The sequence below is a fragment of the Rhinolophus sinicus genome, linkage group LG15 (genome assembly GCF_036562045.2).
Source record: "Rhinolophus sinicus isolate RSC01 linkage group LG15, ASM3656204v1, whole genome shotgun sequence".
NCBI classification, from domain to species: Eukaryota; Metazoa; Chordata; class Mammalia; order Chiroptera; family Rhinolophidae; genus Rhinolophus; species Rhinolophus sinicus.
Genome location: NC_133764.1, coordinates 2,571,858 through 2,584,695, shown reverse-complemented (window position 1 = coordinate 2,584,695; position 12,838 = coordinate 2,571,858). Strand labels below are relative to the sequence as shown.

The window sequence follows — 12,838 nt, the reverse complement described above, 5'->3', positions numbered from 1 at the left end:
ATGATATTTCTTACATTGGGCATCTGTGTCTGCTTGGTTCTGTGCCTACTCCCCATCCTCATCAGATGTTTCATCAACAGGATGTTAGACTTACGAGCTGACATCCATTAGCTTGAGCTTAAGGCGAAGCCTTAAGTCTTTCTCCCCCATGCATTTAGAGGGGCGGGTTAGTCAACGACGGGCAAATACTTGGGAGCCGCTTCAACACCTAAGACAGGGCTTGTATTAATAAAATATGAGTACCAATGACGGGTAAGTTGAGGCAGGCGTCCTGGGATGCCTAAGTCAGGCACCGTCACCTCGCCATCCTGGCTGGATGGACTTTGCTTTTATAAAATAAAAAAGGGGGAGATGTGGGGAGCCATGGTTTCTTGCAGCCCTGAACCTTGCAGACTGGCTCGGTTTCTGCCCCCATAACATTGCCTCTGCCTTATCTGAGAGGCGCCTAACGGCTACTGAGGAATGTGGTGAAAACGGCCAGTTCCCAGACACAGAAAACTAAGGGCTTTCTGGACAATTAGTAGATTCTGTCTCCTTGAGATATTTACTTTTGTGAGTTTCAGTGACCTTGTATCTTCTATGTCAAAGTAAGGTTGAGGCTGGAAAGATTTACTTTCACTGAGATAATGCATATCTTCTTCGTTTAACTGCACATACTCAAATTGTATATATTGGTTAGAGATAATAAACTCAGGGCTTCAGCATGACTGAAGACCGGCCGCATTAGCATTTGTGTGTGTCTTTTATTTCATTCCCACTCCCCCATTCAGGTACTGATCGACTCGTGGCGGCTGGCCCGTCACATTCTTGTAGAGTTCTTTCATTTTTTTTAAGTCTCAAGTCTCTTTCTTCTTCCATCCGTGTCATTTCCAGATTTGTACCTTCCATGTCACTGATTCTTTCCTCCATCTGGTCAACTCTACTACCTAAGCTGGTTATTTCATTCTTAATTTCTTCTATTGAGCTTAATCTGCAGAAATTCTATTTGGTTCTTTTTTAAAATTTCAATCTCTTTGGTAAAATGCTCATGCTGTCCTTTGATTGTGTTTCTGAGTTCATTAAACTGTCTTTCTGTGTTTTCTTGCATCTTGTTGAGTTTTTCAGAACTGCGATCTTGAATTCTCTGTCATTTAAGTCACATATTTCCATATCGTTAAGTTCATTTTCTGGAGACTTTTCACTTTCTTTCTGAGCTGTTGGGGTCTCTTCCTAGACATCTACAGGAGTGGGTTTTGCAACAGGTTGATTGGAAGAGGTTTTTCTTTTGTTTTCCAGTACGTGTATGTAGAATGTTTTATTTTCTCTCCGACTGCATCAGCTGACAATCTTACAGGAGCTCCATTGAAAGTAACTAGTTGTCTTTTGCTTGCTGCTTTTAGGATTCTCTTTGTCTTTAATCTCTGCCATTTTAATTATAATGTGTCGTAGTGTGGGCCTGTTTGGGTTCATCTTGGTTGGGACTCTCTGTACTTCCTAGGCTTGTATATTTGTTTCCTTTGCCAGTTGGAGAAGTTTTCCATCATTCTTTCTTCAAATAGGTTCTCAATCCCTTTCTTCCTCTCTTTTCCTTCTAGTACTCCTATGATGCAAGTGTTGTTAAACTTGATGACCCAAAGGTCCCTTCAAATGTCTTTTTTTTTTTTTTAATTCCTTTATATTTTTGTTGTTCTGATTGGATGTTTTCTGCTACGTTATTTTCTAAATCAGTGATTCAATCCCCTATTTCATCTAATTTTCTGTTGATTCCTTCTAGTGTATTCTTCATTTCAGTTATTTTATTCTTTATTTCTAACTGGCTCTTTTTTTTTTATGGTTTCTATGTCCTTCTTTATGATCACTATCTCTCTGTTGAAGTCCTCATTAAGTTCCTTAAGCATTCTTATAACCAGTGTCTTTGGTAGGTTGGTTGTCTCTATTTCATTTAGTTCTTTTTCTGGAAGCTTCTCCTGTTCTTTTATTTGGCACATGTGCTTTTGTTTCCTAATTCTGGCTGCCTCTCTCTGTTTTCTTCTATGTATTAGATAGACATTCTATGTCTCTCAGTCTTTGCCAAGTGGTCTTACGTAGTAATGTCGTCCAGTAATGCACTCTCCCTGATCACCTGTGCATGTGTTCCAGGAGTGTCCTTTGTGTGTATCCTCCTGTTGCAATTGAGCCTTGATTGCTTTTGGTGCATTAGGGGATAGGACTGACTCCCAGGCTGACTGGCTGTGAGGATTGGCTATCCACACAGTATATGAGCTGCTATGTGGGAGCTGACGCCTCAGAGGGGGATTTACCCCCAGCAGGCTCTTGTGTCTGTTGAGACCACCCTTTGGGTGTGCCACTTGTGGGGCTAACCAGGTAGTGCTCTGCTGTGGTTTGAAGCTGACCTCTATGTTTGTTTTTTCTGGTGTCTTGTGGGAGGGGCTCCTGTGCAGGCCAATTTCAACCTTGCGTGTGACCAGTCCAAAGCTATCTGGTAGGAGCTACAAAGCTGTGTGTGATTGGTTGCTGCCTGTTCTGGACCTGGAGGTGTGCGTGGTGGCCTTGCTGTGAACCAAGGCCAGCTACCACCAGTATTAGGCCTGGGGCAGCTTAGCAGAAGGCCCAAGGCCCCCTAGACCTGTTGCCCTCAGCTGGAAGTCTGCAAGGCTCTCTATTTAGAGAACCTCTTAGGTGCATGGGCAGGGCTGGTTGATCCATTGTTGACAGTGTCCCTGGTGATACAGTACGAGCTGGGTGGGGCAGGGTCCCAGGGAGTCGTGAGGTGTGGCTGGTGGTTTTTACAAAGGTAATGCAGATTCAGGTCTTACACCCATGCCAGGCCTGTGACCACTTCACAAATGCCCTGAGAAAACCACAGCCACCACTGTTTGACTCAGGCCCACTGATCACCAAGAGCTGTCCAAGAGAGGCTTCAGTGCAAGTTGTGGCTGACTGTCCGCCACCGAAAATTCCCCAGACCACTGTGGGCCTTCTGCTGCTGTAAAAGGCTTCCAAAACCAGCCACCCAGAAGCCGAGAGCACCCCTGATGATAAAGCACTAGCTGGGCAGAGTAGGGATCCAGGGCATCACCAAGGTGGCACACACACACAGATTCTACCAGACTAATTCGGTCTCAGATTTGGCCCCTTTGGGAAAGGTTTAACATAGAAAAGATGTTAAAGCCTCTTGTTGGCTATATGTGAGGCAGGCTCCACATAGGGACAATGGCAGCTGTACCTGCAGCCCTTGCCCTGAAGCCACACTAGCTCAGTCTTTCCCTGTATGTCTTTGGTGCCTCTCAAGTTGCTGCCCCTCCACTGGAGCCCAGGTGAGTGTTTGCAAGCAAGTGAATCTGTGTGCTGGCCCTTTAAGAGGATATCTGGGTGTCCTGCCTCCTTCTGTCTCACTGGGATGAACAGAGTCCTCACTGATTTTCACTGCCAGATGTTGTGGGGACTCCTTTTCTTGGCACGGGACCCCTGGGCTGGGGAGCCCAGCATGGGGCTTAGACTTCTCTCTTTTCAGGGGGTCCTCTGCCACTGAGGTGTTCCTACCGATATTCAACCATTATCTGTGGGTTTGGGGTCAGCCTGTTTCATGTCTCTGCCCCTCCTACCAGTCAATGTGGCCTCTTATTTATATACTTAGTTATACGGGTTCTGTTTATCTAGTCTTCAGATGATTCTTGTGGTTAATAATTCTATAATTAAGTTGTAATTTTGGTGTAATCCTGGGAGGCAGCAGGCATAGTGTTTACTTAATCCGCCATCTTGAAACTTCTCTAAGAAATTTCTTCATATATTTTTTCTGTCCCCTCTTCTCTCTCTTCTGCATTGAGAACTTTAATTATCTGCTTTTTTTTTTTGGTCAATTATAGCTCACTGCTGCTCCATTCATATTTTTCCAGTCGTTTTCTATCTACATTTCATTTAGGATATATACTATTGCTACATCTTCAAGTTCATTAATCTTTTCTTCTACTGTGTCTGTTTTTTATCTCACCCAATGTATTTTCATCTCAGACCTTTTTTTTCAGCCTTGTAAGTTCAGTTTGTTGTTGTATTTTTTAATCTTTGATGTCTTACCTTAACATGCTCAGATTTTTATCTATCTTTTTAAAACTACAAAGTATAGTTATAAAAACTTTTAATTTCCCTGTGTACTAATTTTATCATGTTTCATTTATGGGTCAGTTTCAATTGATTGATATTCCTCCTCATTATAAATTTTAGTTTCTTGCTTCTTCATATACCTGGTAACTTTTAAATAGATGCAGAAATTGTGGATTTTATTTTGTTGAGTACTGCATTTTTTAAAAATAAATTTTATTGGGGAATATTGGGGAACAGTGTGTTTCTCCAGGGCCCATCAGCTCCAAGTCATTGTCCTTCATCTAGTTGTGGAGGGTGCAGCTTAGCTCCAAGTCCAGTCACTGTTTTCAATCTTTAGTTGCAGGGGGCACAGCCCACCATCCCATGTGGGAATTGAACTGGCAACCTTGTTGTTGAGAGCTCGCGCTCTAACCAACTGAGCCACCTGGCCACCGTGAGTACTGCATGTTCTTGTATTATTTTAAATAATTTTGAGCTGTGATGCAGTTAACTTTCTTGGAAGCAGTCTGATCCTTTCAAACTTTGCTTTTAAACTTTGTTAGGTGGGCCTAGAGTAGCCTTCATTCTAGGGTTAATTTTCCTCCACTATTGAGGCAAGATCTTTCTGAGAACCAGTTGTCCCATGCATTACAAGGTTTTGTTCATTCTGCCTGGTGGAAACACAAACTCTTACCAGCTCTTTGGGAGCTTCAGGAATTGTTCTGCCTGCTCCTTTCAGGTGTCCCCCACCCCCCATGCACCGGCCTCAAATAGTATCCTCATATACGAGGTGTGATTAAAAAAAATACAGTGAATGTTTAAATTAAAAAAATTATTACAGTAAAAGACACATTTCCATTAATGCCCCTCACAACACTCCCCTGCTCTTCAAACACACTTATCCTATCATTCTTGCCACTTTCTGAAGTAATTCTGAAAATCCTTTTCCATGAGTGTCTTTAGTTGCACTGTGTGGCTGCCTTGATGTCCTGAATCAATTCAAAATGTTTTTTTTTTCCGTGGTCATTTTGACTTTGGAGAAGAGCCAGAAGTCACATGGTGCCAGGTCTGGTGAATTAGGTGGATGAGGACACACCATAATGTTTTTATTCGACAGAAATTGCCATACCAGAAGTGATGTGTGATACAGAGCATTGTCATGATGGAGGATGAAATAAAGACACTCATGAAACAAGACTTCCAGAACTGCTTCAGAAAGTGGCAAGAATGATAGGATAAGTGTGTTCAAAGTGAAGGGGAGTATTTTAAGGGGGATTAATGGCAATGTGTCTTTTACTGTAATAAATTATTCTTATTTAAACATTCACTGTATCTTTTGATCACAACTTGTACATGAGTGGCTCAGCAGACAACTGAAGATTCAAGGGAAACCCTCTGCAGATCTTCAAAGCTCACTCCCCTTCAGTATTTTGTCTTGTGAACTCCAGCCATATGGCATTCCCAAATTCCCAACTCCATTTCCTCAACCTAGGGAGACAGAGGGGCTTTGCCAGGATCCCCAGCTGTGCTATGGCCTAGAAACTGCCTCCTGATAAGGTGGGGCAATCATAGGAGCAATCCTCATAAACTGGGGCAATCATTCGTTTCTCCTCTCAGGGATTCCTATTCTGTGATGCCTGTTGTCCAGTGTCTGAAAACCAATTTTAAAAATACAGATTTTGTCCAGTTTTTAGTTGTTTAATGTAAGAGGGTAAATCCAGTCCATATTATTCCATATGACCATCTCTTTAGTCCTAAGACTTTACACAAATATGTTTATGTATTGGTCTAAAACCAATGAAGTCAGATGAAACTAGGAGAGCACACTTAAAAATAATAAAATGGAATTTCTTAAGAGTAATCTGAGGCAACTAGTGCAAATTATTGAAGCTTTTTCGTAAAGAGCATTTGATTTATTCGAAAGACACTTTGTTGTATCTAAATAATTATAAAAACATATAATTACAAAAAATGCAATAAAATTCAACTTAAGATTGGGTCAGTGATTTATGCAAATTCTGCCCTTTTGATTCAGGCATGCATGCTGTCAGTTTGCCCAGAACTGGGAGGTGACTTTCTGGAGATGAGGATATTCCATGTGCTTTTTCTGTGTATTTATGAGCAAAACCAGCATTAAACACAAGAGAAATCCCACTCAGGTTTGATAAATAAGTAAACTGGGTATCGGAGGAAATGGGGATGATCTCCGTGGGTTTCCTTCATTTAAATCCATTCCAATTTAGTACTCTGGTTCTCATTCTTGGATACACATTTTATTGTGAAGTAAAATACTACTCACCTCTCAGACTCAGAAAAGTATAGTGAAGAAAGAAAGCATAAAACTACAAACATTTTTCTAGAAGATGGTACATACTTGTTACTGGTAAATACATAGGCAATCATATTCTTCGAAGCTGCGAGTAAGACACCCACTACAAGTGAGCAAACACCTGGACAATATAGAAAAAGCAACAGGAAATTAAAATTCTCCAGAGTGTGATAAATCCTAGTACTGACTTCTCATGAGATATTTAGGTTGATGATTTAAGAAATGTAATAATTTAAATAGTGTTTCTTCTTGTTGTCTGTGAAAAAAGTAATTAAGGTGAGATTATTCTCTTTTTCTAAGGGATACTCAGAGAAAAGATGCTCAATAAGATGTCAATGCAATCAGAAGCTTCTCTAATTGCTCAGATTCTTGAACATTAAAAATCTCAGAAGGCACAGTGGTCCAGGAACATGGAGAACTTGTCACATACATTTTGGTCAGAAAATAAGCCTGCATATGGTAATAATTGCCTCTGAAACAATTTCAGTACTACCTAACATAACATTATTTAGTTGGTATCTAATAATAGAAAATCATAATTAGAAGCTTTAACTCAATAAACTGGAAATAGCAATAAAGATTTTAGTTGCATTTATATATGTACGTCAATTCCTAGAGAAATTCTGATAAGTATATTTTAACTTATCAGATGAAACCCAATATGGATGCCAGACAGAAGAAGTGCTTTACTCACCTGCACAGGGGATAACAGTGATGCTGGAGTGTCAAGCCTGTTCAGTATTTCCTGCCCTCAAAGCATTGCCCACTCGAACACTGGCTGCTATACCAAAGCCAACAGGTATCTAAGAATGAACAATCACAAATCACAAGGAGAAGTTAGAGGGCCTGAAAATTAGAATATTAGTGCACTAGGGTCTAACTGCATGGAAACCCTAGATAGAGTCTGAAATCTGGGTTTTAGAATTGGTTCCATTACATCCTAATTGTGTGACTGTAAACAAATTCCCCAGCCTTGCTGATACACAATTTCTTCATTTCTAAAGAAGCATCATGGCTGCCCCAGTTGCTATCTGTATCAAAGGTATCAGAGTAGAATCTCTTAATGATACTGGATTTGAGGGTAAAGCATCTCCTTTGTGGGCTAAACACATACTATCAAGACTTAATTCAACCTAGCTACAGTCTACAAGATAAGACTTAATGCATTGTAAATATAAATATATAAATAACTTGCAGAAATTAAATGAACCATGTGAAAAAGCACTTAGAACAAAGCCAGGCACACTTTAGAGACTCAACAAACGTTGATGAAACTTGACTCTATAACAATACATTATGTATCCAATATTCCATGTCTGATTACATAGTAAATTGAAATATGTCCTTTCAGATGACAAAACTTTATTTTAATAATTGATTATGCAAATCTGAAGCTATAAGCTTGCTTGTTTCTTAAACAGAACATTATTCAACCTTCAGAGTTATTCTTTTGACCCTCTATTGTTATCCTGTAATACAGTATTGCCCTCAGGGCTGTTTGGGTAACATGGGTTGTACAGAAAACTTTGGTATTAGCTCTTATGTCTGCTTTTAATAATTTATATGTCAGTTTTAACTTCTTGTTCATATTAGAAACATCATTCTCCCAAAAGCCTTCTAATTTGTTACTGTTTTGAGAACTAGCTTAAAGCGAGTTGGTAAAAAATATATATATATATTAAATTTTAAGATTAAGAACTTGAAAAACAATGACTATATACAATTTTACAAAACTTGTGCACCCAAAGTATAAATAATTGGTTTTCGATTCAAGATGAATGGCTGGCTTATATGCTTACTTCCTTTCCCTCCTATAATACCATTAAAATATCAAAAAATATGCTTAACAGAAAAGAAATTCATTAACAACACTGAGAATAAGAGAGCAGACCAACTTCTGGAAGAGGAAAAATAGGTACCATGATCCTGGGGTAGAACTACAAGAAGCCAATGTCTAGGAGACAAACAGGAGAAGGCTGGATCCTGTTTTATCTTCCCAGTGGAGCCCCAGGAGGCTTGAAGTTTTAGGTCCATCAATAAGGCAGAGATGAGTAGTACTTGGAAAGATTCACTAGAGGGCTACAAATGGCATGACTGGACCTGACCCCATTACCCATCTGGATCTCCCTCTCAGACTCACAGCACAGAGAAAGACTGGACTGAAATAGAAAAGCAAAGTGGAAGAGCTCCCTATGTGGTATAAGCACCTTAGAACCAAACCCTTCTTGTTTTGTCTTGGGGGATGCATGGGACATGAGAGGTAGGGAGGGTTGGCAGGCGAGGAGGTCAGATTGTCTGCTCCCTGCACCTCACCCATAGACCCTAAAATGAAGATGTCACTTGATAGATACCGCCTGATAGATACCATACTCATCTCCTGACTTGTCTTTCTCATTCAGGGGAAAGGTCTGTTGAAGAAAAATCCCCAAATAACTAGACAGGAAAGCCATGTATTCATTTATTTTATAAATCAATGTATTCATTCATTCATTCATTCATTCATTCATTCATTCATAAGTACAAATAGACTAATAAGGATTACCATACCTTTGAGGAAAATAAAAGAACATTTCTGCAAAAAAAGAAAAAGTTAAATTAAAGAACAACTGACCTCAGAGGAAAGAAAGAAATGATTCAAGGAACAGAGGATAATGTTTGAAGGTTTGACTTAGCATCCTAAGATATTAAAAAGGTAATGTAACACAAAACAAGAACAGGTCCCTATGAAGAAGGAATTATAAGAGAAAAAAAAAGAGTCATTGGAAATTAAAAATGAAACAAGAAAAAATCAATAGCAAAAAGAAAAAGAGGGTTTTTTTGTTCTGTTTTGTTTTTTTGAAGAAAAAGGTTAAAAGCCCAGGAGGTCAACCTCCACCTAATAGGAAACTTAAAAAGAGAGAATAGAAAAAAAGTACAGAAAATGGGGAAAGAATATTTTTAAAACTTTTCAGAGTTGAGAAAGTCTTCACACTGAAAGGGTGTAGTAAGTGCAAACAAGCAGGTAAAGTAAAAAAACTACCCTCAGAAAAATACACCTTGTGAAATTCCAGAACTACATGGCTAAAGAAATACATGGTAAAATTTTCAAAGAGAAAAATCATATTGTTTCAAAGGAACAAGAACCAGATTCAGATTAGACTTCACAATAGTAACTCTGAATGCCAGAAAAACATAGAGTAACACCTTAAAAATTCTGTGGGAAATGTCATGACCTAAATATGAAGCAAACTAAGATATGGTATGATTTTGACTAACTAATGAAAGCAAGGGAAAAAAAAACCCAGTTCATCTTTTACTTATAAAAGTCTCTTTCCAGTGGGAGAGTTTTAGTGACTATTGGGATTACATTTCCTTCATATCTGAATTAAGACCATCACTTAAGTCTGTAAATAATGATATTTTCAAACATTACGATATCATAAATATTGGTTATTAGTTTCCAGATTTTCAGGCAAGCTTAAAACATGAAAGACTCAATAATGATTACTGAACATAATTCAATGGTTTTAACCTTCACAAAATAAAAGCAGTGATATAGCTGAGAGGCAGCATAACATTACGATTAAGGACATGAACTCTGAAGGGAGCCCTCTGGGATCAAATCTTATCCAAATACTCCCTTAAATTTGGACAAATTATCTTCCCTGGGTCCCAGTTTCTTTATCTGTAAAAATGTGGAAAATAACAGTAAATGCCTCATATGGCATTGTAATGAGGATTTACTTACTCACTGACAGAGTCTCTCAGCTTGAAAGTTTCCAGGAACATATGGGGAGAAACTGAACTGTCTGTTCCAGCGAGGGCTGGAGGGGCAGCTTTCTTCCAGACAGATGTGCTGGCAGAGGGCATTGTTACTTTGTTGAGCCCTCCTGCCTCCCAGCATGCAGACTTGGGCAAGTGCCATATCTGAGTCTCCATCAACCTAGCTAATACCATTTGCCCAACCCTGGTTATTCCCTGAAACCCTGCCCGGCCCAAATGTCAGGTCCACCCAAGCTACTTCCAGTAGTTTTTCCTTACAAACAGCCTGTTTGGCTCATGCTTTGGACATTCGTAAAATCTCTCAAAGATTCACAACCCCCAAACAAACAGCATCTGGCCTCAGCCTGCACCATCCCTTTTGCTAAGTAGACCCAAGCCTGGCACTAGCAGCATCCAGCCTTGGTTTGCAGTTTAGCCTCTCCCAGGCACGTCCTTGCCCGACATGGGTGGCGGCCATCTGCGGATTGTTTTGTCGCTCATTCCATGTGTCCCCAGGCAGGCACTGGCTGTGGCTAAAATTGGCCTGCAGTGGGGCCCCTCCCAGAACACCCTAGGGCCAGCATCCCTGGTTAATGGCTTGAGACTGAGCCTGAGCACCACCTGGATGCCTTGGAGGATGGCACACACAAAGGGCAGACTGGCCAGGCATCAGTGCTCTGCTAAAGTGAATTCTGCTTCACAACTACTCCACTGTAGCAAGGCCAGTTCTCACAACTGATCAGCCTGAGGGTCATTCCCTCCCACTGACATACAAACAGCAACCAAGGCTCAACTACAACAGGGGAGTGTTAGGACATATTTAGGCCAGAAACAGGAAACTTCTTATCTTAGAAGTCATCTTTTCTTGCTTTGTACCTTGTACCTGCCAGTTTGTGTTTGCCTTAGGCCTGGAGAAGCCACCTGGAATGTAGAAACCATCTAATCCTGTCTTGTTTTGTACTTTGTATGTCTCCTAGAGGCTTGTGATCAGCGGGCGTGGGTGGGTCTGGGCAGTTTGGATGGAGGCGCGGGGGCCAGGTTGTGGAGCTGGAGGACTTGGTCATGACCCCAAACTCTTTGTTACTAGAGACAATGCAACGAAAACCCCCTGAAGTATTGAAGAGGGAACAACTTCGTTTACCCCCTCCTCTTTTTGCTCAGAGAGGTTATGGTCTTCTCTAGCCTGACCTCCTGCAGCTCAAACACGCCAAACAAATTCTAATAGATTAATTTTGGTCTTCTGTGACTCATCCCTCTGGCCATGCCTAACAATTTGGTGGCCCATATGGGGAGCCACCTTCGTTTACTCTTCAGCGGACGACTTAGGTAAGTCTTTCGTCTTTCACCCTCTGACTCAGTCAGATTTGCCAACCAATACAAGACCTAGTGCTAGGCCTGACCGTCTCCTGGGGCCAGGGCCCTGGGTCAGCCATTGGCAGGGACGCCTGCCCTGGTCTGCATTCTTCCCCTCCAGCAGACCTGAGGAAACCGACAGCGGGACACCCTGCAGTTTTCCCTTTTCCTTCCGGGTGATTAAGAGGGTCCAGACTTTACCTCCTTTTGCCCCCATTCCCTTCCTTCATTATGAGCTGTGGCTCTTCCTCTTACCCCAGGGACTCCCCTTTGGAGATCCTTTTGGACCGCATTAAGAGAAGACTTTACCCCCATTTTAGAGGCTAAATACCTTATTTCCTTTTCAACTGTGGTCTGGCCACAATATAAGTTTGATAATGGCAAATCCTGGCCACCTACAGGAACTCTTGACCTTGATGTTCTCCAAAATTTAGACAACCTCCTCTGCTGGCAGGGTAAATGGAGTGAGGTCCCCTACCTCCTGGCTTTCTTTGAGCTGTGATGGGACTTGTCTAATTTCCCACCTAAGGGTGAATCACACCTCTTAGATTTAGCTTCAGCCTCTTCTCTCCCTCTGCTCCAGAGCCCTCACCTTTTAATCCTGATCCAGATCCTTTTGACTCCCCTGATTTTTCCTCTCCTCCCCCGACCTCTGCTAGTTCAAATCCCCCCATCGTGTCAACCCACTGCCTCCGCGTCACCACCTAATGCTTCCTCCACTACTGCCCCACCTGCTCCCGACGTTTCTCCCTTCTCATACCCAATCCAGGCAACCTTACGCACCCCCAGCTACTCAGATGCCTCTCAGGAAAGTGGCAGGCACTGAAGGCACTGTGAAGGTCCATGTCCCTTTCTCAGTGACAGACCTGAGTCAGACTGAATCTAAGCTAGTCTCTTTTTCTTATGATCCTTCCCCCTTTAATAAAGAGTTCAAATACTTCACCCTTAGCTATAACCTTACTTGGCGGGACATCTATATTATTCTCTCCACATGTACTAACTCTGATGAAAAGGATTGTATCATTCAAAAAGCTAGGGAAGTAGCAGACTTCATGCATCACCAAAATAATAGCATCTATCCTCCTGAGGAGACAGCCATTCCTACCCAGGATCCTAATGAAAATTACCAAACTCATTCCCAGCCCAATCCAGACCACCTAAAGAGAGACCATATGGTTAATTGTCTCCTTCAGGGTATGAAGGCAGCCATTCAGAAAGCTGTCAATTATGAAAAAGTTAGGGAAAACTACCAGGACCACCATGAGAACCCAGCTGTTTTTCTCTCCCACTTTTCAGAGGCCCTACATACCTAAACTAACATTAATCCTGACTCTCCAGATGGCAGAGCTGTTTTAG

The 12,838-nt window shown here is 41.3% G+C and overlaps 1 long non-coding RNA gene across 1 annotated transcript in view; it reads right to left on the bottom strand.

Annotated features, from left to right (window-relative positions):
- Positions 1-6,981: 6,981 nt before the first annotated feature.
- Positions 6,982-12,838, bottom strand: part of LOC141568810 (uncharacterized) — a 36,597-nt gene continuing 30,740 nt past the window's right edge. The window contains exon 3 of the long non-coding RNA XR_012492026.1: positions 6,982-7,191. This is a non-coding gene — a long non-coding RNA (uncharacterized LOC141568810). The remainder of the gene's footprint in view (positions 7,192-12,838) is intronic.